General features: G+C 43.0%; 1 protein-coding gene across 2 annotated transcripts in view; it reads right to left on the bottom strand.

The window, feature by feature from the left end:
* Window positions 1-26,567, bottom strand: part of LOC125456790 (5-hydroxytryptamine receptor 2A) — a 342,509-nt gene that overhangs the window by 195,942 nt on the left and 120,000 nt on the right. The window contains exon 2 of one of the 2 annotated variants that reach the window (XM_048540197.2): window positions 19,354-19,438. The exons of the other annotated variant lie outside the window; for it this stretch is intronic. The gene's annotated coding sequence lies outside the window, so the exon portion shown is untranslated. The remainder of the gene's footprint in view (window positions 1-19,353; window positions 19,439-26,567) is intronic. 2 annotated transcript variants of the gene reach the window in all.

The following is a 26,567-nucleotide window of genomic DNA, read 5'->3' as shown; positions in this document are numbered from 1 at the left end:
AATGGGCAGCTAGAGAATGGAAATAAATACTGGCTTAGCTAGCATCCCATGAGCAAATAATAAAGGGTGCTCCCTGCTAGGCTATAGCTTATTTCATCAACATTAAACCTGCCTCCATTCCATCTTCAAACCATACACCTCTAGCATATATTGATGCATTAATACCAGCCTGGTGACTCATCTTGGCTGCAAACCATCCCTTGGCATCTTGAATAGCTGCTTCCCAGTCCTTCGCATTCTCAGCACAATTTGACAGAGTGGCCCATTTATGATCCACTTTCCCCAGTTAATTACCTCTGTTTTGGACCTCCGTGACCTCTGGCCAGTGTCAGGCACTTTGTGGAGCATATTGTAACCTCATCCTGCTCTGGTCAGACCTGGTGATCTGTTCTGAGCGTCTGAAAGAAAGTGACTACCTGAGGGAAGATGCTTTGAAACTGACCAACGTTACACAGACAGTATTTGGGAGCAGCAACTCAACAGCATGGAGAGACCAGAGCCAGAAACAGTCAGGACACAAACAAAAAGGATACCTACTCAATGCTCAGTGTCTGTGAAACGGATTGTCCTATTATCCTGGGGTTGAGCAGTTGTGAAAACCCACAACTGAACTCAGAGATGAAGGAGCCATCACTGAGGGTTGAAGTTCCCCTTTTGAAAAATCGTGGCTTTCACCAAAAGCTTACTGACTGAGGTAAAGCAAGAAGTGATCTTTCCTTTCACAGGTCAGAGTAACAAAATGTCTTTCTGTCCCCTTTTTTAGATTACAAATCTGTAACCCTGCCTCTGATAGACCTTCACTGTGTATTTAAATGACACATGCTGTGTCTCCCTATAAATAAAGCACTCCTGGCTTCTCATCAATGAAGTCTCCATCATGGGTCACAGTCAGTGATTCGCATTTACCCCTGATGCTGATTCTGACCCTGATCTCAACCCCAACCCTAACTCTAACTCTGACCCTGACCCTAACTCTAACCCTAACCCTAACTCTAATCCTGACCCTAAAGCTGACCCTAACTCTAATCCTAACCCTAACCCTAATCCTAACTCTGACCCTAACTCAAACCCTGACCCTAGCTCTAATCCTGACCCTAACCCTGACCCTAACTCTAACCCTAACCCTAATCCTAACTCTAACCCTGACCCTAACTCTAACCCTGACCTAACTCTAACCCCGACCCTAACTCTAACCCTGACCCTAACTCTAATCCTGACCCTAACTCTAAACATAACCCTAACTCTAACCCTGACCCTAACTCTAACCCTGACCTAACTCTAACCCTGACCTAACTCTAACCCCGACCCTAACTCTAACCCTGACCCTAACTCTAATCCTGACCCTAACTCTAAACCTAACCCTAACTCTAACCCTGACCCTGACCCCAACCCTAACTCTCACCTTGACCGTGACCCTGACCCCAACCCTGACTCTGACTCTAACCCTAATCCTAACCTTAACACTAACTCTGACACTGACCCTAACACTAATGACTGGTGAAACTGGGCCTTATCCCCAGCCCCCAGCCTGGGATCAGTCACTGAAGAACATGCAGAATGCATAAAGAGCATCTTGCAAGATGTCAGTCACATGACAAGATGGTGTCAGGCCATCTGAAGGAATTAAAACACTGTACAGCTGTCTCATTTCTGTATGGCTATATGTCATCAGAAAGCCTTGGGAATATGTAACCTTCCCCCTGCACTGATATATACTGTAGTCAAAGCCAGAGCTGCTTCAATAATAACCTGTCAAACCCACACATTTGTACCTCTATAAAAGCACAAGGGTTGGAAGGATGCTATATTTCGTTACGTTACGTTTAGTTTAGTGATGGAAGGGGATGGGAACATGCCACAGGGCGAGAGTTATTGATGGGAGAAGGGCAATTATAATGCGATTAGGCAAGACTTAGGAGGCATAGAATGGGGTAGCAAAATGCAGGGGATGGGCTCCATCGAAATGTGGACCTGGTTTATGGAACAGATATTGCGTGTCCTTGATAGGCATGTCCCTGTCAGGCAGGGAGGAAGTGTCAAGGTAAGGGAACCGTGGTTTACTAAAGAAATTGTATCTCTTGTTAAGCGGAAGAGGGAGGCTTATGTGACAATGAGACGAGATGGTTCAGATGAGGCGATGAAGAGTTACAAATTAGCTAGGAAGGATTTAAAGAGAGAGTTAAGAAGAGCAAGGAGGGGACTTGAGCAGACATTAGCAGGTAGAATAAAGGAGAACCCTAAAGCTTCCTATAGGTATGTGAGGAATAAGAGGATGACTAGGATAGAAATAGGGCCAATCAAAGACAGAAGTGGGAAGTTGTGTGTGGACCCTGTGGAGATCAGAGAGGTGCTAAACGAATATTTGTCATCTGTTTTCACTCAGGAAAAGAAGAATATCGTAGAGGAGAAAACTGAGTTACCAGCTACTAGAATGGAAAGGATTGAGGTTAGAAAGGAGAAAGTGTTATCAATTTTAGAAGGTGTAAAGGTAGATAAATACCCTGGGCTGGATGAGATGTTTTGGAGGATTCTCTGGGAAGTTAGGGCGGAGGTGGCAGAGCTTTTGGCCTTGATCTTTGAGTCTTCATTGTTTACAGGTTTAGTACCAGAGGACTGGAGGATTGCAAATGTTGTGCCCTTGTTCAAGAAGGGCAGTAGAGTTGACTCAGGTAATTATAGACCTGTGAGACTTACATTGTTGTACATAATGTTTTGGAAAGGATTATAAGAGATAGGATTTATAATCATCTCGCAAGCAACAATTTGATTGGAGATAGTCACCATGGATTTGTCAAGGGCAGGTCGTGTCTCACAAACCTCATTGAGTTTTTTGAGAAGGTGACCAAGCACCTTCGGATGAGGGTAGGACAGTTGACGTGGTGTACATGGACTTCAGTAAAGACTTTGATAAGGTTCCACATGGTAGACTATTGGAGAAAATACGGAGGCATGGGATTGAGGGAGATTTAGCAGTTTGGATTAGAAACTGGCTTTCCAGAAGAAGGCAACGAGTGGTGGTTGATGGAAAATATTCAGCCTGGAGTCTGGGTACTAGTGGTGTGCCTCAAGGATCTGTTTTGGGACCACTGCCGTTTGTCATTTTTATAAATGACTTGGATGCAGGCATAGGTGGATGGGTTAGTAAGTTTGCAGATGACACTAAAGTCAGTGGAGTGGTGGACAGTGTGGAAGAATGTTGCAGGTTTCAGGGAGACTTGGATAAACTGCAGAATTGGGCTGGAAGGTGGCAAATGGAGTTTAATACGGATAAATGTGAGGTGATTCACTTTGGGAAGAATAATAGGTAGGCAGAATACTGGGTCAAATGGAAAGATTCTTGGTAGTGTGGATGTGCAGAGGGATCTTGATGTCCATGTACATAGATCCCTGAAAGTTGCCACCCAGGTTGGTAGTGCTGTTAAGAAGGCTTATGGTGTGTAAGGTTTTATTGGTAGAGGGATTGAGTTCCGGAGCCATGATGTCATGCTGCAACTATACAAAACGCTAGTGCGGCCTCACTTGGAATATTGTGTGCAGTTCTGGTCACCCCATTACAGGAAGGATGTGGAAGCAATGGAAAAGATGCAGAGGTGATTTACCAGGATGTTACCTGGTCTGGAGCAAAGGCCTTATGAAGAAAGGCTGAGGAACTTGGGTCTGTTCTCATTGGAGAGAAGAAGGCTAAGAGGGCATTTAATAGAGATGTATAAGATGATCAGAGGATTAGATTGGGTGGACAGTGAAAGTCTTTTTCCGAGGATGATGACTTCAGCTTGTGCAAGGGGGCATAGCTACAGATTTTTGGGGTGATAGATTTAAGACAGATGTCAGAGGCAGGTTCTTTACTCAGAGAGTGGTAAGGGCGTGGAATGCCCTGCCTGCAAATGTAGTTAACTCAGCCACATTAGGGGCATTTAAACAGTCCTTGGATAAGCATATGGATAATAATGGGATAGTGTAGGGGGATGGGCTTAGATTAGTTCACAGGTCGGCGCAACATCGAGGGCCGAAGGGCCTGTTCTGTGCTCTATTGTTCTATGTTATATGTTCTATATTCCCCTAATCAACAACCAGTAGCACAGATCACAGACTGCCTTATAAAATGGGCTGGATATTTAACACAACCTTTGTTCCCCACCCCAGGTATTTGATGCAACTGAGCATCGGGGTGCAGTCCCACAATAATAAACAAGACTTAATGTGGAAGACAATCAGCCTTGATCACAAGAGCATGCAAGTGTCAGGAAAGGGTTAATCAGATTGCTGTCAAGTCTGCCAACATCTTCCCAGTCTTCATTTATCTTCATATTGCAATTATATTATCCTTTTAACCTTGACATGTTAAACACGGAAGGATGCATCCACTTAAAGAAGTGACCACTGAACAATTGAACCCTGATTGACGTCAATGGTCAATTTAGTTAGCTCAGTCCAACTAATTAAAGGTTATAACATTGCTTCCTGAGTCAGGGGCTGTGGCTTTTGATGACAAATGTGGCAAGACAGGGAAACATCTGAGCACACTTCATCCATTTTATTTGAACTGAGTGATGCAGAAACAAAGATAGACTTTTAATTAAAGATTTGCCTTGCTAGAATAGCAATTTATACAGAATAAGACCAAAGCTATTGGTAAGATGACAGAGTAAGGGTGTTAAATCGATATCATTAGCCCAGCAGAAAAAGAGCTCATGAAGCAAGAAATTTAGTTTATTGATGAAAACTATTGACAAAGCCAATTAAACCCTCCATTGTATGGAGTTGTATTTTAACTTCTATGTGATCACATAATGTAGAAACGATGAATGATCACATGGAGGGAGTGAGAGATTGTAATGACTACTTTTAGTTGTAAATGCCCAGAACAATGGGTTCAGAGCCATAATGTGTTTGAATCTCCACAGAAACAATCATTCATTGCACTGTAAGTACACTGGTTTAAATGTATGTTTAAATGGTACAGTGCATGCAGCAGACGGGGTCAGTCAGCTCAGTTGGCTGGACAGTTCAGAGCCAGTCCCTGGGAGTGAGGACACTCTCTGAGGCTTCTGTTTATATCTGTCAGGCAGGTCTCCCTGATTGGCCCAGGTTTACTATTCCAATCAGGGATCTCATTTCAATCACTACAGATGCCATGGAGGACTCTTGTGTTCAACCTGTCTCCTTACCTGAGGTTTGGTGATTCTCAGCATAAACTCACCACTAGTCGTAAATCTAGCTCTCTAATAAGTTACTTTAAATCTATGTATTCAATAAACCTATGGCATTTTACCTCAATGTTCAAGAACTTAATTGATTTGATGAATAAATGGAATATCAAATCATAGATTTTTTTTAGCACAAGATCTCTTGAGGAATCATGTGTTTGGACAGTTGACAGACACAGATCTATTAGACTAATTATTGATGAACAAGACTTTTGTAACATGCAACACTAGTAACAAACTCCTGAAAAACTTCAAATCAGTGACTGACAGAGAAGTTTTCAGTAACGATCGAATCGACATTATGAGTAAGAACCACAAATGATAAGGTGATGCTGAAGACACCAGGCAGTACATTTCCTTGAGGTTAATTTAGTATTAGCTTCAGCAGCACCGCTACTTACAACAGCATATTGGATATAATGAATGATAATAAACATCTCTAGTTGAACAGTTATCTGCCCAAACCAAGTAAAGACCTCATACTCAAAGAAACATTTGTGGTGAGGGGGACGAATTTTAACTTGAATTTACATATAATTGGATGGTACTATCTGGGAGTATAAATTACTCCAAGTCTGCTTTTAACAAGTGCGTCATACAACATAATTCACTTTATTAAAATAACACACAGTTCACACAGCGTGTGATAGCCACAAGACTAAGAATAGTGCAAATTGAAACTACCAGCCATCTGAGGCCTAAAATTAGGATTGATGTTTTTCTCTTGACTCTCTTTATGAAATCAGAAGCGGACAGGATCTATGAAGGAATGAAAATCAAGAAGGTTCTGTAAAGGAATTAATAATAGGTAAAGGTATGGGTGCTATAGTCCCAGAGGACTGCTTTCTCATATTAGAGAGATATGATGGTGGTGGTTTCCCAATAATATCCATTTTGTTGTTGGCGTCACTCTTCATCACAAACCTGCCATTCAGCCAACTGAGCTAATTCAAAAGAAGGCTGGGCTTCAAGCTGTGGACTTCTAAAGATCACACATTGTTAATACTATTGTATTGTACATTGTAGAGTTCTGATTTAGAAATTGTCTTTCAATGGGTAAACGGGTGTGACTGTAAACCTCGCCAAAGCATCTGCCCTAAGAAATTCGAGCCAGAACAAACCACAAGTAAGAAATAGATGGACAAATGTCCCTCCATCCCAAAGGCTGAATTGGCTGGATTGAGGGTTAACACATGGAATGTTGACTGTGGGTTACAATTCTCTGCTTCTAAAATATAGAACATGTAAAACACAAGAATTGTTCACCACAAATAGAATATTCAACAAAACCAGAGAAAGTAAAAATTAAGTATTATTTATCCACAACAAAGTGTGAAACCGCAATGAGTTGAATCCCTAGATTTTGCCACAAATGCAAGTTAAATGGAGCTTTGAAATCGCCCAGGAGGTTCCTATCCAAATCAATTTTCTGTAGATTCCTTTTATTGCCAAACGAAAATACAGTGTAACACTTAAAAGTGTGAAAAATGTCTTTATTTAATTTGTTGACACATCACAATGACCTGATCTGTACAGTAAAAGACATTGGAAACTTGGGGAAAACTCAGGAATATGTTTCTACTCAGTGGCTGCTTGCAGACAAGTGTGGGCTGGTCATCATCTCCTTGATGCAATCAAAAGCAACTCCCAGTCCCATAGCGTACCTGTGGCCTTTGTAGCTTCCGTGAGGAAAAGCAGTGTATGAGCAATTGGCCATTCATTGGACCCTTCAGGATCATTGGCCTCTTCAGATGAAGAACACACAAGAATGAATTTCATGTCTGTTAATATCATCTGTTTGTGGCATCCACCGTGCAGTATTGTCCCCATCAGTGCATGTCTCCATGGTGATTTTCCCCTAATTGGATGTCTCCGTGGTGATCTCCCCTAACTGTCCATCTCCATGGTTATATTCCCCTAACTGTACATCTCCATAATGATGTTCCCCAACTGTATGTCTCCATGGTTTTCTCCCTCTTACTGTATGTCTCCATGGTGATGTTCCCCTTGGTGTACTGGGCGGCTTGGCCTCACTGTGTTCCTCCTTGTTCTCAGGATCTTGAGGAGGTGTAGCCTGTTTGCTTTAAGCCATGTGAATGTAGGGATAGGTAGCCACTCTTTGCCTTGCTGAAAGAAGACCCACTAGCGGCCTGAACGCATTTGCTAAATGAGGCAGAATCTCATGAAAAGAACAGTGAGGCTTATCTCAATATCAAGAGCAGCTCAAAGAATCTTTTATGCATCTGGCGGGCAATGAGGCAGGTTCTGCCCATCATGATTTCCCTGATACCACCTAATCTGAAATGTACTCAAAAGCTGCTAACAGTGCAGATGTCTGATTTACAAAACCTACCTTTTAAAGATGATATCAATTTCCCCAATGAGGTTTGGGCCAGCTCTCAGAAAGTTTACACCTTGCCTGCAGTACTAAGAGTCGCTAAATTATCACACTTGTCTGCCCACCTTTGACATCATAAATCCTTACAACCACATGTGGATGAAAAATGCTGAATATATTGAGATGTAAAGTCAAAGTTGTGTTGCTGTAACACCCCTGTTCAGCTTCTCTGCCTGTTTTACCTAAAATTTTGATATTTTTCCATAAACAATACTGTAAAATTGCATTGAACATAAGGGCAGAATGCAAAACTTTAAAATGGGGGAGTCACAGTATATCTGCACATCACCTGAACGTTTGATCTTGTCATCCTAGGATTGACCAGCTAAATGTGCACACACAGCACTCCCCTTGTCAGCCCTGTTGAACAAATTCCTAAACTTGTACCACATTGACTAAAAGAAATAAAGGACTTCAAGCGCCAAGTCAGATGAGACCCAACTCAATCCAAATCGTAGTTATAGAGATATGTAGATAATGAAACAGAATATCTGTGGATGCTGGGATCTGAAAGGAACAAAAACAGAAATTGATGGAGAAACTAAGCAGGTTTGGCAGCATTTCCGAATCGGATTTATACTGTTTGGATTTTTCAAAACGATTGTGTATCTGAAACCAAGCGGTGGTTTATTTTATTAGATCAGATGTTTTGTATCCCATTGAATTCCTGCAGAGTGGAAGTTGGCCATTCGGCCCACCAAGTCTACACCAACCCACCAAAGTACATCCCACCCTATCCTTGTGACACTGCATTTCCCATGGTTAACCCTACACATCCCTGGACACTATGAGCAATTTAGCACGGCCAATCCACCTAACTCACACATCTTTGGCCTGTGGGAGGAAACCCACACAGTCATGGGGAGAATATGCAAACTCCACACAGGCAGTTGCCCGAGGGTGGAATCAAACCCAGGTCCCTGGTGCTGTGAGGTAGCAGTGCTAACCACTAAGCCACCGTGCCACCCATACAAGGGTTGGGAGTTCAGCTGTAGGGCCAGTATATGGATTGTCAGTCAGCATAGATAACTTGTTTCTGGAAAAGCAGAACATAAGGTGCCCCAAATCAGGGAACTTGCTGAAGAAAGAAGTCAGAGAAGAGTCAGCAGGTACTCTGGCCACTATTGTTCTAAATTTCTAAAAATTGTGCTGCTGACGTAAAGAATAGTTAATGCTCCAGACGCCAGGGTTGAGATAATGCGAAAAACTGTTGAGCAGTTGATCTAACCTAAGTGTGAACAAATGTTTGGAATCCATGATTGGAGATCAAAAGAGTCAGCATTTGAAATAACATGGACTAACAGAGAACAGCCAGAATTGGCAGGTTAAAGGCAGTTTGGAGTTAGATTTTGCAACAGATAAACTGAATGCAATAGATGTAATATATTGGAATTTTCAGAAGGCATTCAATAAAGGCAATGCAATTAAATGTATTCTACAGGGGAAAATGAGGCAATGTGAAGAGAAAGGTGATGGATGGAGTGGAAAGCGAGAGCCAGGATATTCATCAAGCTGAGGAAGGCTGGAATTGGGGGATATAAGAATGCTTGTTCTCTGTCTTTATGAATGAAATGTACCAGAGGTCAGAATGCATGATTGGAGCAATGCATTTACACAGGTAGGTGTCATAGTAGATGTGACATGAACATTAACAGGAAGGTGAAGTGAAGTGGCGTGGAGGTGAGGGGCTATACCAATGCAGCTCCAATTTCTCTACCTGTGTGTGTCAGTATGAGAAGCTGAGTCATTTCCTTCTGTGCTGTTTGATTCACAAACTGTGTGTGGGGAATAATGCCATTGTATCACCTTGACAACATGTGTGAAATATTGCATTGCACTGCTTCACCGTCGAAAGATTAACTGAGTCAAACTTTCAGGAACAATGTCATCTCTTGAGTGTGATATTGCACTGTACAAAAATGGGAAGAGACTAAGAGGATAGGACCATGTGACAACACAGAATGGAAAAGAGAGATCTGCTTTGGATTCCTTCCCTGCAGATGTCTCTGCAGTTCGTATTTTCATAAACTCGACTTGACCCACTCAGTCTCCTGAGGGAATCAAACGCAAGTGTTCCTCATCAGAGGAAGAGCTCTGCTGAATTTTTCCAGAGCTTCAGCAACTCACAGGAGTAAAGGGATTGCAGAGGGTGGATTAAATGTCTCCAAACTATCTCCAAGATGCCAGTGGAGTAGGACCCCTGAGCTGGACCTTGTCCGCTCCGTCCATTTCTTTTCTTTTTCTTCTTTCTCTTTCTGCATTTGTTTTTCTTTTTCTTATTACCTCCTGTCTTCAGGAGCTAGTGTCGATGTCCAGGGTGAAAGCCAGCATGGACCCCCTCTGCCACAGCGTGAACTTGAACTCGTGCTTCTCGGCCTCGATTCCCAGCATGGTCTGGGTTGGAAGGACTGTTACTCTGAGCTCTTATTTCTCTATTTTTTCTGATTTATTGTTGAACATTTTTTTTTAATATTTTTCCTGAAGAATTTGAACTAAGAATCTGTACCTAGGTACCTGTGACGTTACTGTAAGTGACAAATTGTAAACTTTGCACGGCTACTAATGTGAGTACATGTGACAATAAAGCTAATTCTGATTCTTCTTGTAGAGGCTGCAAGATTTCATTGACTGTCAGTCAATTGGACAATGAGTCTGTTTTCTGTCTCTTGATGCAGGTCAAACAACCGTTCATGCATAGGTTTAATGTTTGTAGTTGACTGCCATACTTCAATGATTCTGCAGGAATTTTAATTTGCTTCAGTGGCCACTTGAATAAATGACTTTCAATGGAGCCAAGAAAAAAACACTACAGGAAGATGTTTCATTTCAAACACTCAGTTGCCTGATGTCAGCCAATTGTCTTCACTGTCAAGATAGGCCTTTAGTAACATTCTCAGAAATAAAAAGCAAGCCTACATGACTCGTCTGTTTTAGCCACAGACCTATATTTGTCTTGGAAATTATCTCAAAAGACCTTGCCTCAAGTTTCAAATCTCAAGGACATTTATAGGCATGATGAAGCATAAGAGGACCTAGCGCTTAAATATTTATAGGAAACACAAATGAACTCCTCAAGTGGCTAAAATATTCAAACACTGTGACTGTTAACATCTAATTAAATAATGTTACAGAAATAGTCGGAACTGCCGATGCTGGAGAATCTGAGGTAACATGGTGTGAAACTGGATGAACACAGCAGCATCAGAGGAGCAGATAGGCTTGACGTTTCGGGTCGGGACCCTTCTTCAGAAATTCAGAATAATTAAATAATGTTCCCATCTTTTCATCCATCTTCCCTACTTTCAGAAATATCAAGCCAACCAGTAGGTTCTAGTTTCTCTGACATTCTAAATTCTGTCCAGCTTTTTTTTTGTTGATACTGAAATGGTTGGGCACCATTGTTCTAGAGCACCAACTCCCACTTTACCTACTTTCGAAACACGTGTTGAGTTTCTTACTATGAATTTTTACATTTCTGGCTAGCTTCCTCTAACACTCTCATTTCTTCCTCCTGATTAATCTTTCAGTCAATCTCTGTTATTCCTTATATTCTGAGCAATAATTTGATTTTCAGCTCAGCTTTGCACAGTTACTGCTTAGTCATCGAATAAATGCTTCCCCCAACTTATTTCAGTAACCAGAGGTGGTGAATCCTCCCTTTAGAATTTTACTTTAAAGCAGGAACATGCATATTCTGAGTCTTCTTAAATGTCTACTGCTGTGTTTCTGTTGATCTATCCCATAGTCTGTTTGCTCGAGTTCACTTCAGCTAGTTCAGATTTTATGCCCACATAGTTCCTTTTACTTAAGTTTAAAATAACAGTCTTAGATCCACTCTAGCTTTCAAAGTGAGTATAATTTCAATCATACCATGGTTGCTTCACTTCATCTGAAAGACCTTTCAGAATTTCCTGGATTTTCAGTAGCTAAGCAGTCGAATTGTGAAAGAAATATTTTAAAATTGCAGAGTCATAGAGTCATACAGCACAGAAACAGACCTTTTGCACAAATCAGTCCACGCTGAACATAATCCCAAACTAAACTAATCCAATCTGCCTGCTCCTGGCCCATATCCCTCCAAACCTTTCCTATTCATGTACTTATCCAAGTGTCTTTAAATGTTGTAACTGTGCCCACACCCACCACTTCCTCAGGAGGTTCATTCCACATGCCAACCACCCTCTGCGTAAAAGATATGTCCCTCATGTCTTTTTTAAAATCTCTCTCCCTCACCTTGAAAATATATCTGCTAGTTTTGCTGGCCCTCCAGCTTCTCACCAATAAAACTTGCATTTCCAGTGGCAAAGTAAATTTGGTAGAGTTTTGGAACTGCAACCCTGTATTTTCTCATACAACTGGATTACTTTGTGATTGCATTGAAGGGAACAACAACTGAACCAAAGTAAATATAGGGAACTAATGATTGTCACACCGACAAGTGTTTAAGTCGGCCAAAAACATAACGAGTTCTAGCTACAGAGGTCAAAGGGTTGCTCAAAACTCAGTTACCGAAAGGACTTTCCTGCATATTGAAGCATACCTCAGTAACTATAGCTAGGCTATGCACACAAGTGAGGAAAAACTTTTTCATCCAGAGGATGGTGGGGTTCTGGATTTCACTGCCTGGGAGGGTAGTTGAGGCAGGCAACCCCACAAAAGTTCTGGGATGAGCACCTGAAATGTCATAACATTCAAGTCTATGGGCCTAGTGGGGAAAAGTGGGACGAGTGTAGGTCTTAGTCTATTTTTGGTGGGACAGATTTGATGGGTTGAATGGTCTCTCCCATACTATATGATTTCGTGATTCTGTTCTATCATTCTACAGGGCAAGAGATGCATCATGGTTAGACACAAAACTGGCAAAATAGTTCAGTAGTTCCCATTGACAAGGGGTTCTGCGATTCAGGTAGTTATTGTACTGAGAGTGCAGTAGAAAATATTACAAACAAAGAATAAAATCAGAATTAGATATTCAAGAAACTCTTGAGTTACAAGAACCATGAACCTGCAGGTGACAAATAAGACAGGACTGACATAAAAGAATTGTTGCTGTAAGGTAAACTCAGTCATAAACAGTGGTTATTTCAGCAGGAGCTTGAGACTGTTTCGCTATCAATATTTCAGATTCATATCTTTCAGAAAATACATTGTTGACAAACAGACACTGCGAACTACTGATGCAGAAACAGGCTTGTCTGAGTAGGTCACATCACTGTGTAGGAATTTAAAGTTATTTTTCATCGTGTGTTCAAAGGTATTTGTTTCAGGCAAAGACATGTTCTGAATGAAACTGGGAAAATGACTTCCTTCACTTCTCAGCTCATTCTAGCGAGATCAATTCATCATCTGTATTTGAGCAGGAAGACCTCATTGTGGTCAAGAAGAATTGTGCAATCTGAAGTGAAGATCTTTCAGATAATTTCTTTGCAAGACTCGGTTATTAGCCTGGGCTCTGTGGCAATACTGTGTGACTCAGATGGCCATGGGCTCAAGTGCCAGTCCAGAGATATGAGAATGTAAACTAGGTTGACATATCATTGAGGGAGTGCTGCATTTCTGAAAGCGCTGCTTTTCCCAGAATGTTTTTCAAATAGGAGCCAGAGAACTCTCCCAAGGTAATAAAATGTGAGGCTGGATGAACACAGCAGGCCCAGCAGCATCTCAGGAGCACAAAAGCTGACGTTTCGGGTCTAGGCCCGAAACGTCAGCTTTTGTGCTCCTGAGATGCTGCTGGGCCTGCTGTGTTCATCCAGCCTCACATTTTATTATCTTGGATTCTCCAGCATCTGCAGTTCCCATTATCACTGAACTCTCCCAAGGGTCGTGGCCAATATTCCGCCCTCAAACTTGATCAAGAAGCAAAAACAGATTATTTTGCCTTGTGCATCCTTGTCTTGTGGGAGCTTGCTGTGCCCAAATTGCTTGGGATAATTGTAATATTATAGCAGTGACGACATTTTAAAAGTAAAATTAATTGCTTGTTGCACGCTTTTGGACATCCCTAGGTCATGACACATTGACTTTTTTTCACAAAATCCTTGCAACAGAGTCTAATTTAGTTTAAAAATTTAGACTGTTTCTGAGATTTCCAACTACCTTTGTAGATTTTAATTGCTGAGATTCTTTTAGGCTCCAAGTCAGAATTGATTATAGATACATCTAGGGATTGTATTGGGATGTAGCCACAAAAGTGCTGTCATACTCACTGGGATAACACGCTAGAAATCAAGCCTCCACAATTCCTGGGGTCATCTCAGAAGCCAAATTTTTAACAAGTTCACACAGACATCAAGTTGACCTGATTTTCAGACCTAGGCTGACAGAAAGCATGGGCCATGTTTCCTAACAACAAAAATGACTACTTATTACAAGCAATTAGCCTCCATCTACAGGTGACCAGGCAGAGACTGTAGACATATAATTTTACTAATTAAGGCTCCAACTCTCTTCTGAATATCCCCCTTACACAGACACACAAACACATTTGAAGAAAAGCTTTTTCACCCTCTGGGGGATCTGGAATGCGCTGCATGGGAAGTTCCTCACAAACTTTAAAAAATATTTGCATGAGCACTTAAAAGGTCAAAACATTCAAGGCTATGGGCCTAAGTGGGAAAGTGGGACTAATGTAAGTTGTAGTTTAGTTTTGGCAGGGCAGAATTGATGGGCTGCACTGTGCGATTCTGTGATTCTATTCTGTCATTCTACAGAGAAAAACATGGATTATGGATAGAGGGAAAACTAACAAATAGTTCAGTGGTTCCCATTGACATGGATTTCTTCAATGATTCAGATGGTTCTTCTGCTGGTCAAAACACTGCTTCTCAGTCATCCTTCTCCAGATGCTTCCACTGGTTTGCAGGTGGTGGCTTCACTTATATAAAGGTGGCATACTGCAGAGAACTCTAGTAACTTTAGAACTGAGAGTGAGCTCCAAGCTGGTGGATACCTTGATTCTGTCAGTGCAGAAAAGGCTGTTCGGTCCATCGACATAACACTCACTAAAATTACGTGAATACCAATTTCCTGCGCTTGTCCCATACTCTTGGATATTCTGATATTTGAATTGCTCATCCAAATATTTTTTAAATGTTGTAAGTTTTCTGACAACCATGACCTTCCTAGGCAATGCATTCCATATTCCGACCACTCACTGAGTAAAAAAAGTTTTTTTTCCCCAAACCCACTCTGAACTTCCAGCCCCTTATTCTAAAACTATGCCCTCTTTTTATTGACCTTTCAACCAAGGGGAACAGCTGCTCTCTATCCACCCTGTCCGTACTCCTTATAATCTTATACAACTCAAAACCCCTTCAGTTTTCTCTGCTCCAAAGAAAACAATCCAAGCCTATCTAGTCTCTCCCTAAAGCTCAATTTCTCCGTCCCAGGAAATATCCTAGTGAATCTTCTCTGTAACCCCTCCAGTGCGATCACATCCTTCCCGTAGTGAGGTGACTTAAACTGCACACAATACTCCAGCAGTGGTCTGACCAACGCTCTGTACAACTCCAACATCAACTCCTTGCTTTTATGCTATATGTATAACCGATGAAAGCAAGTGTCCCTAATGCCTCCCTGAATATCCTATTCAAATGCTCTGCTGACTTCAGGTGAATAATTACCCCAAGATCCCTGTGTTTCTCTAAGCTACCTGACAGCCTGTCTGCATTTTGTTTTACAGTTCTCATTTTCCTGAGAGCCAATCAGTTATTGGCAAGCAGAAGACATTTGTCATTAATAACTGTAACAGGCTGTAGATTTTTTGTCAACAGCCAAAGCAGTATCTGTACACGGCTCCTCGGTTCCAGTTTATCTGCAAATACCGATGTAACCTCCAGCTATATTAACAGCATTCCTCGTGAGTATACAATTACTTGCTTTCAAACCGTACAGCAATCCTTACTTTTTAAAAATAATTCTTTTCTCATTTCAGTTCACAATTTAACAAAAAAAGAAAAATAAAAATTTAGGGCCAGTACCGTAAACAAATGACATTCATTTAAAATTGTATTCAATACGTTCCAGATTACAATTTTACCCAGTGTGCAATTAGAGGTCAAGTGACATTATTCACATACAATCCTCTGAAGCAGGTCATACATAAAGACAACGGGATACAACCTCATGCTGGCCATTAGATGGAGGTGATGGCCTAATGGTATTATTCCTGGATTGTTAATCCAAAGACCCAGATAATGTTCTTGTGGACCTGAGTTTGGGTCCTACCATGGCAGATGGTGCAATTTGAATTCAATCAGCATCTTGAATTAAGAATGTAATGATGACTATGAATGTAGTCATTTTACACTAGACATCAGAACTCACTGTAGGAAATCATCTTGGTCCTGTAATTGTCTACGATCCATCATTGTAATGGAAGCAGTTAGCCATTTACTTTATTTTAATATTTAAAAATGTATAACACCTTTACTACGGACTGAGGAAAATCATACAAGTGCATAGCACTTTTTTTGCAGATTTTTTGTGAGGATTTGCATGGCTGATAACAGAGAATGGGGGATTTAAATACATTGGTAAAGCTTTTGTAACTCAGCTGTTGATGGGTAAGCAAAGCCTGGTCTATGATAGGAGAAGCCCAATTTATTGACGATGGAAGCATTGGATGACTTTTGCCATGTGCTTGATCATAACCATAACCAAAAGGGTAACATCAGCACTAAATTGCCAGTTTAAAAACAAAGCTTTTGTGGGATCTGGGTATTGCTGGCAAGGCAATATTTATTGCCTATTTCAGACTGCCTCGGACGAGATTGCAGTGAGCTGTCTTCTCGAACCACTGCAGCCCTTGAGTGTAGGGATAACCCCAGTGCTGTCAAGAAAGTAGTTCCAGAATTTTGACCGACTTGAAATTCACCATTGTATTACCAGCATTGCATATAGTCTGCAGATGGTGGAATTTGAGTGCAATTAAAAAATCTGGAATTAACATCTAATGACAGCCATTGTCAAATGTCGGTAAAAACCCATCTGGCTCACTGATGTCCTTTAGTGAAGGAAACTGCCTTCCTTACCTGGTCTGGCCTACATGTGACTCCAGACCCACAGCAATGTGGTTGACTCTTCACTGCCCTCTGGGCAATTAGGGATGGACAATAAATGCAGCCTAGGCAGAGTCGCCCCCATCCCATGAATGGATAATAATGAAAAAGGAGTTTCTGCATATTCACCATGGCAACAAAAGGATTGTTAGTCCAGCAATAATAACTCAATGTATAACTCATGTATTTTCATGATTAGGAGCAGTAATTGGTTTGGTCTTATACTAAATGACATTTAAATAACACAGTGTGTTTCCCAGGCTCTGACCACCACAGAGAACACACTCTGACCTCAGGCAATAACAGACATCTCCTGCCTGCTCACTCTCTCCAAGCCCCCTGGCCTTTTGAGATTGATCTGAAGTTAAAAGGGATTGTGCACTGTCATACAACCTTAGCCTGTGCTTGTGTCATATGTAGTCAATGTCTTGCTGAGGCTGCCTCTCATGACTCTTACTGTCTGTACCACAAACTGTTTTTGATACAGAGTTGCTTAGGTCAATTAAGTTCCTTTCCCATTTGTTCAACCGCTAAAATAAAATAAATGCAAGGGATATTGAGATAAACTAACTTTTTAAATCACCTTAAAACATTCTCACAGTTTTCGATGGTCAATGTAATCTGCAGCCCATTGCCAAAGAACAAAGAACACCAGCGAACATTTCCCAGAGTCCCACTGCCTGGCCTGCTGTGTTTATCCAACTCCACACCTTGTTATCTCAGACTCCAGCATCAGAAATTCCTACTATCTCCCAGAGTCTGCCTTCCACATTACAGCTTAAAGGAATGAAGCATTTGCAGGGCCACTAGAGAAAGCAACCTCTTCATCAAGGTCAGATTATGAACATTGTAAGATATAGATGGTCCAGTTAGTCCATCCAACCTGTTCTGCCTTTCAATGAGATTATGACAAATCTGATTGTGGCCTAACCTCCACTTTCCTGCTTGCACTCATACCATCTCCCAGCCTTACAATATAACCCACAATTCTCTAGTCAATCCAAAATCTAGCCCAGCTTTGAGTATATTCAATGACCAAGCCTTTACTACTGTTTCGGTAGAAATCAAAAAACTAATGAGCAAAAAAGCCCTCCTCATCTCTCTGCAAAATGGGAGACCCCTTGTTCTTAAACTGTGCCCCTGTGTTCTATTCCCCCATGAGGAGAAACATTCTCCCAGCATCCACCCTGTCACCGAGGCCCCCTCAGAATCTCTGTGTATATTATTCTTTTAAACTGTGATGAGTATAGGCCCAACCTGTTCAACCGTTCCTCTTAAGACAGCCCCTTCGCGCCCCAGGAATCAGCCTAGCGAACCTTCTCTCAACTTTTAACAATATCCTTCCTTGTGTAAGTAAACCAAACTTGTATACATTGACTGATGTGTCAGCTCAACAATGCCCCGCACAGTTGAAGCAAGATCTTTTATATTCCATCCTCTCAACAATAAAGGACAACATTCTATTCGCCTCAGAACCAAAAGAACTGCAGATGCTGTAAATCAGAAACAAAAATAGAAATTGCTGGAAAAGTTCAGCAGGTCTGACAGTGTCTGTGAAGCGAGAAACAGAGTTAATGTTTAGGGTACAGTGACTCTTCCTCAGAGCTGTTCTTCATGTTTACTTGATGTATGCCAACATTTAGTAGGATCGTTTCTGAGTACTGATCAGTGGTAGGTTCATGATCCACCCGATTTTTAAAGGTTCAGTTCCTTATTGATTCATAGGCTGATTCAGCACCATGAAGAGGCGCTAGGAGGGGCCTGGAGGCAGGGCTGTGTTACAGAGTGCAGGTTGAAAAGGTCAAAGGCAACCATTGATGGGGCTAGCCATTGCCTTGAGAAATGGAGTGGTTAGGTTTTCAGAGAGCTAGGCCCTGTCAAGTTCACCTCAGTACCTTCTTGTCATAGCGTCATAGAGATGCACAGACCCTTCAGCCCAACTTGTCCATGCCAACCAGACACTCCAAACCAATGTAGGCCCATTTGCCATCATTTGGCCCATTTTCCTCTAACCCCTTCCTATACATGTACCCATCCAGATGCCTTCAAAATGTTGTAACTGTACCAGCCTCCACCACCTCCTCCGGCAGTTCATTCCATACACACATCACCCTCTATGTGAAAAAGTTGCCCTTTAAGTTCTGTCTAAACCTTTTCCCTTCCCCCTTAAACCTATGCCCTCTGGTTTTGGACTCCCCTGCCCTGGGTAAAAGACCTAGTCTGTTCACCCTATCCATGTGTCTCATGATTTTATAAACCTCTATATCATCTTTCTTAAAGTAGGGAGACTGGAATTGAACACAATATTCCAAAAGTGGCCTAACCAATGTCCTGTACAACTGCAACATGACTTCCCAACTCCTGTACTCAATATTACTGACCAACAAAGGCAAGTGTACCAAATGCCTTCTCCAGTTCTGAGGAAGAGTACTCAACACAAAACATTCGATTTCTGTCCACAGATGCTGCCAGACCTGCTGAGCTTTTCCAACAGCATCTATTTTTGACATCTTCTTCACTATCTTGCCTACCTGTGACTCTGCACTTTAGGAACTATGAACCTGCACCCCGAGGTCTGTTTCTTCAGCAAACACTCCCCAGGACCCTACCATTAAGTGTATAAGTCCAGTGTTTGTGACGGGGCCAGTGTAGGCTGCTCTGCTCTGCCAGCTGTCGGTCTTTGGTTTACCTGGGCCACCGCTGGTGCCGAAGTGATGTTGGCATCTTCACAGTCCTCTCCAGAATCCAAACGCTCACGGTTCACGAACCCAAGCCTGAAAGCACAAGCAAGGCCGACTCAGGTAGCAACCGAGTTCAAATCTCACAACAATGCATTCATTCGTACATATGGCTCGTGCTATCTCCATGACAGCTGCACTCGCAAGCGCTTCAATCCGCCCCAGCTGAAAATGTCCAAACACCAGAACAAGCCAGTGTTTATAGTGGAGCTCACTACAAGCAGCATTTCAACCGGGGTGCACGGGGTGAATCCAAATGTTTGCAACGTGACCTTTCCCTGGTGGGCTTTTGAAAATCCAGAGCCCCCTCCAGCACCCCCTTCATAGCTTAGGGAAAATCAATGGCCACAGCTGTGCACACCATGATGAGATAAGCTGCTCATTTTGTTACCTGATGGTCAGAAATATTGGCTTGAACACTAGGAGAATTCCCTTCAATCTTCAAACAGTGCCTCGGTTTTCTGTCTTGTTTGAAAGGCCCCTCTGAGCTGTGCACACTCCTACAGCACAGCAGGGAACTAACAGCCTTGGTGATGTGCTAAAGATGACAGGTTACTTCAACCTATAACTAGCTGACTGAGAAATGGAAGTTACAGCACCAAGCGAACATCTCCATTTGTGAGGAAAGTCTAGGAGTCTCTTCAGTTAATAAGGGATAGATGATGCATTATTAATAGGTAGGGACTCAGCTAGTCTCTTGTTATTCAGATCTTTAATAATTACCACATCTGCATTCGCTGAGGTGAACGAGGGGATGAAATGATAGCTCATCCTGAGCTGCGTCTGTTCCTGCCCGAAGCAGTGAGCACACAGCCTGACCATACTCACTGAATGAAGATAAAGCATCAAATACAGGGCAGGCATGCACAGGGGTTATTCCTGGTGTCGATAGCTTCAGTACATATTGCCATTGTATTGCAGATGGCAACTTGCTGACTGCAACCATTTGAAACAAACACCTCATCATTAGAAAAACAGCCATGTCAAGTCCAAAGATGCACAGTTAGGTGGATTGGCTGTGCTAAGAATTGCCCATAGTGTTGGGGGTGAGAAATACAGGGATAGGGTGTGGGGTAGTCTGGGTGAGATGCTGTTCAGAGGGTCGGTGAAAACTCGATGGGCCGAATTGCCTGCTTTCCACACTGTGGGGATTCTATGAAGTGAGCTTTGCTGCCAACAAAGTTTTACTGACATTTATTCTCCTGCTCAAACTCTATAAAATTGTTTATTCATTTCAGGTGACAGCTCAGTTTAGCAGTAAACATCACACAAGCCAACCTCCCATCCAATGACTCCACCTATTCTTCTTGCTGCCTTCAAAAGGCAGCCAACATAATCAAAGACCCCTCCCATCCTGGTTATAATCTCTTCCAACCTCTTCATCAGGCATAAGATACAAAAACTTAAAAACATATACTAACAGATTCACTTGTGGGATGAGAGTGTCACTGGCTTGGCCAGAATTTATTTCACATCCCTCATTGCCCAGAGTCAGCCACAATGCTGTGGGTCTGGAGTCACATGTAGGCCAGACCAGGTAAGGATGGCGGCTTCCTTCCGTAAAGGCATTAGTGAACCAGATGGGTTTTTCCTGACAATCGACCATGGATTCACAGTCATCACTAGATCCTTCATTCCAAATTCTGTATTGAATTCAAATTCTGCTGTGTGCTATGGTGGGACTTGAACCCAGGTCCCCAGAACATTACCTGGTACTCTGGGCCAACAGTCCTGCAATGATACCATTAGGCCATTGCTTCCCTTCCTTCTCTGACTGGGTTGGAAGACATTGGTTTGTCTGTCAACTCTTCCTAAACACAACTTACCGGTCACTTACCACATTGCTGCATGTGTGATTTTAACATGAGCAAAAGGTGTGATCTTACCATAAAGCATAATTCCATAATGCTTTCATCAATATTATAATAGTAACAATACCTCAACACTAGTTACAAATGACTTTGGGACATTTGCCAGTGGTGATAGATACCAGATAAGCACAACTTCTTCCCAAAACTATAATATGCTTTTAATACTCTACTCATCACAAATTTGATGTACTGTTAAAAAATATTTCATTCCCTGATGGAATGTGGGCATCACTAGCTGGGACAACATTTATTACATCAATTCCTTGCTCCTAGACCACTTACTTAAGATTCTGCACACCATATGTAGCTCCTGATGAATGTGTATGAGAATGAGGACACATATATTCAAAGCAGTGTCAATACACGCTGTCACATAGTGGAGAATAAAATAAACGTCAATGGTAATTCCCTAAAGGCATAATTAGTACAGAGTAGAGAAAATTGTACTGAGATTTTCCATTTTCTGAATGATCAGAGACAGTCTTAGTGAATGAATCAACTTACTGAGTACAAGAGGGAGTTCTGTAAAAGCGAGGAATGTGGCTGCTCTTGACAATCCAGTGATGTGAAGGAGCACTCTTCCAATGCAGATCCAATCTATATTTCGGAAGAGGCTTTGTTTAGTGGATCTAGCAAGAAACACTGAGCTTTGCCATTGGGTACAAATATTGGAGCAGAGTGGAAATCCACCCAGTGATCAGTGGTCCTTTACAAAGACGGACAATGGGGATTTATTGCATGCAGGGCCAATTCGCGTATCTGCCCCACACTACCCCAGCGGCACTAACTTGACCTTTACTCTTCCCTTGAAATGTCTTATAGATTGATAAAATCATACAGTATGGAAACAGACACTTTCGTTAAATTAGGCTGTGCAGACCATGATCCCAAACTAAACTAGTCTCCCTTGCTGTCACCTTGCGGTCAATCGTTCAACTGTTTAATTACTGTGCACCAGGTTTCTGCTAATTCTTCACTTCATTTTAAAGGACCAATTTGAAATTAGTGACAATTCCTGCACCAACACCCTGACTGCTCCCCATTCAAACCCCTCACTGTTCCCACCCCAACACCCTCACTGCACCCCCTCAACCGCTCAATGCTACCCCAACACCCTCATTGTTCCCCCCAAAACCCTCACTGTTCCCCCCGACCCCCTCACTGCTCCCCCCAACATCCTCACTCTACCCCCAACACCCTCATTGTTCCCCCCAACTCCCTCACTGCTCCTCCCCCAACATCCTCACTCTACCCCCAACACCCTCATTGTTCCCCCCAAAACCCTCACTGTTCCCCCCGACCCCCTCACTGCTCCCCCCAACACTCTCACTGCACCTCCCCAACCGCTCGCTGCTTCCCCCTACCCCTCACTACTCCTCCCCAACAGCTCACTGTTCCTCCCCAACCCCTCGCTGCTCCCCCTAACACCCTCACTGTTCCCCCCAACTCCCTCACTGCTCCTCCCCCAACACCCTCACTGCTACCCACAACACCCTCACTGCTCCTCCCCCAACACCCTCACTGCTCCTCCCCAACACCTCACTGCTCCCCCCCAACATCCTCACTCTACCCCCAACACCCTCACTGCTCCTCCCCCAACACCCTCACTGCTCCTCCCCAACACCTCACTGCTCCCCCCCAACATCCTCACTACACCTCCCCAACTCCTCACGGCTCCTCCTCAACACCTCACTGCTCCTCCCCAACACCCTCACTGCTCCTCCCCAACACCCTCACTGCTTCCCCCCAACATCCTCATTGTTTCCCCCCAACACCCTCCCTGTTTCCCCCCAACACCCTCACTGCTCCCCCCCAACATCCTCACTACTCCTCCCCAACTCCTCACTGCTCCTCCCAACACCCTCACGGCTCCTCCCAACACCCTCACTGCTCCCCCCAACTCCCTCACTGTTCCTCCTCAACACCTCACTGCTCCTCCCCCGCAATCCCTCCCTGAGCCATTGCTGATTTCCAATACGGTGTAATGTGGGGAAATGGATGCAGGTTCGCCCGGGTTATTTTCACACTCCTGTGGGTTTCTGAGGCCTGGCACTGTCAGAATCTGCCCAATGAGCCATGGGATCTGGACTGAGACCCTCAGGCAATGGCTGACACTGCTGTCAGCAACACTATGTTATGTGGAAATGGAGGGGTGAGTGATGGTGTGCGATGGCTGAGGGCAGGAGATGTAACTTTTGTTTGGTTCACTTAGATTCCATCGCCTGTGCAACAGACCTGCCTGTGTCGGGAGATGATTCTGATCAGCCTGGACCTGAACTCATGAATGGGATTCCATTGATTTGAATGATTTCCATCTCGAAACAGGCAATAAATGCAGGCCTGGTTAGTGATGCTCATGACCCATAAACGAATTTCAAAAAGCAATCACTGTGAGTGTTTTCATTCATTGCAAATAATCAATGAATTTTGCAAATTCCCTGAAAATCTCTTGTGGAATTCCTAGCCCCAGCTGAGCAAAATATTAGGTGGATTGGCCATGCTAAATTGCCTGTAGTGTTCAGGGATGTGTAGACTGGAGGGTTATAGGGGGTGGGTCTGGGTAGAATGCTCTGAGGATCGGTGTGGACTTGTTGGGCTGAAGGGCCTGTTTCCGCACTGTAGGGATTCAATGAAAATAAATGCCATTCTTCATGGGTGCAGAAGGAGGATTATGACAAAGCAGAAGGAGGCCATTTGGCCCAATTTGCTGCTATCAGCTCTTTGAAAGAGCTATTCAATTAGTTGCACTCCCTTCACTTTTTCCCTCATACCCTGCAGAGTCTGGACTTTTCAGATGTTCGTCTAAATCCCACTGAGATGTTGTTATTGAATCTGCTTGCACCACCCTTTCCAACAGTGGCCCCCAGAGCATAACAGCTGCAACAGCAGCCATGAGGTTCAATGTGTTAGCGTCAGTCAAAATAGGCAGGGGTCAGACAACGCCAGTGGAGACACAGACAAAGTTAATATTTCAGGTTGAAAACACTTCAACACTTTCACTCATCAGCCTTGGTTTCAGGTTTTAATCCTGCAGTATTGGCCTGGAACCAAAGTTCGTCACAGGGAAATGTGAACAAGCTGTCTGGTCAGGATCACAGTTACAGGCACTGACAACATACCCTCTCCAAATCTTCAAGCCAAGTCACTGAATTAGTTAGAGAAGGCAAGATGTCAATCCGTGATAGAGGACCCCGTCAGGGTAAATAACACAGCTTGGGGAGGATTTTAACTCTTGGTGCTAAGCGAACTCAGGCTTCCTGTCTTGAACCCAGTTTGATTGTCTCCTCATTGACAACACAGGGGACTGCTGTGATGGATGGAATTGTTATCATTGAGCAAAGTGCAGACATAGAGGAAATTTCAGCCAAGAATGAATTTCCAAATTATTTATACTTCACTGTTTATGTCTTGTAACTTTCTCAGAAGTTATCTAATATCGTATTCCCTGGAATTTATGTTTTACCACATTAATTGATGTGCTTCTTATGTGGTAATGTAAGTATAAGACGGAATGCTACATTATTGGTGTCAAGTTGTTTCAAACGGAACATGTCGCACAATGGTCTAGCTTACAGCTCGTTGCCCTGAAGATCAATGATCTGGAAACTTGTCTGGGTGAAAAAAGAGTGCCGAAAGAGTATCGTTAATATATTCATATCGTGAAAAATAAAAGTCATCCCCCAGTTGACCCTGGAGCAATCGGGCGATGATATCATAGAACTGCACATGTCCGAGTATAAATAACACAATGTGGGTGAAGATGGAACACTACGGAAATCTGCACCAGAGTAGACTACAACATGGAGATAAAGACATGATGTAGATAGATTGGCCGTTCTATAATGTAAGCATGAAATCAGAGCCTAGTATGGCCATAATAAGCATGTACCGCAATATTTAGCCCTAAATATTTAATAAACAGTGTTACTATGAAGCCTAAAGACAGTTCTTGACATCACCTTCACATTGAGCAGAATGTCTCAAACCTAAGCTTATGGTGTAGTACCTAATCCAATGACAGAAGAGGGATCTGCTGATTGAAAACATTACAAAAAGTACTTTTCTGAATCGAGACACATTGTAGTGGTGGAGACCTCCATAGAATTGGTCGTAAAATCAGGCAGACACCTCTGTACCGGTATTTAAGGTCAGCACCACAATTTCATCAGAATAATCTGCAGAGGTCACTTGGCTGCGTTTATAGTCAGTGTGCAGAACCATTACTGCCTCCCTGAAGTTGAAATCCTTGTCAAGATGGTTTACTAAAGAAGTTGGAAGTGTGGATGAGCAGAGATCTCGGTGTCCATGTACATAGATCCCTGAAAGTTGCCACCCAGGTTGGGAGGATTGTTAGGAAGGCGTACGGTGTGTTAGGTTTTCTTGGTGGAGGGATTGAGTTTTGGAGCCATGAGGTCATGTTGCAGCTGTACAAAACTCTGGTGCGGCTGCACTTGGAGTATTGCATACAGTTCTGGTCACTGCATTATAAGAAGGATGCGGAAGCATTGGAAAGTGTACAGAGGAGATTTACTGGGATGTTGCCTGGTATGGAGGGAAGGTCTTATGAGGAAAGGCTGAGGGACTTGAGGCTGTTTTCTTTAGAGAGAAGAAGGTTAAGAGGTGACCTAATAGAGACATACAAGATGATCAGAGGATTAGATAGGGTGGGCAGTGAGAGCCTTTCTCTCAGATGTTGATGGCTAGCATGAGGAGACATTGCTTTAAATTGAGGGGTGATAGATATAGGACAGATGTCAGAGGTAGGTTCTTTACTCAGAGAGTAGTAAGGGGGTGGAATGCCCTGCTTGCAACAGTAGTAGACTAGCCAACTTTAAGGGCAGTTAGATGGTCATTGGATAAACATATGGATGATAATGGAATAATGTTGGTTAGATGGGCTTCAGTTTGGTTTCACAGGTCGGTGCAACATCGAGGGCTGAAGGGCCTGTAGTGCGCTGTATTGTTCTATGTTCTATGTTCTATGCCTCCCCTGCACCACCCCCCCCCCCCAGCGTAATATACCTTCTCTATTAATGAGGAACCTGCAGTGATTGACAAAGCCAGCTAACATGCCTAATGCTACACAAGGTCATGGCGCCTCTGACTGAGCTGAAACACTTTTACAGGGAGATCCAGCAGCTTGTGGGTTCTCCACACAGTGACTTGAGAACCTCAGCTAGACTGACACCTCAATGAGGCACCGCAAAGAAGAAGAGGTGCTCCCGTTTGGTGGGAAAATTAAATTGAGGCCCTACTCTCTCTCCTAGGGGGATTTTTAAAACAGTAGGGGATCC

The sequence above is a fragment of the Stegostoma tigrinum genome, chromosome 12 (assembly GCF_030684315.1).
Source record: "Stegostoma tigrinum isolate sSteTig4 chromosome 12, sSteTig4.hap1, whole genome shotgun sequence".
Taxonomy (NCBI): domain Eukaryota; kingdom Metazoa; phylum Chordata; class Chondrichthyes; order Orectolobiformes; family Stegostomatidae; genus Stegostoma; species Stegostoma tigrinum.
The sequence above is the reverse complement of the archived record's forward strand: the minus strand, read 5'-3'. Positions and strand labels throughout refer to the sequence as shown.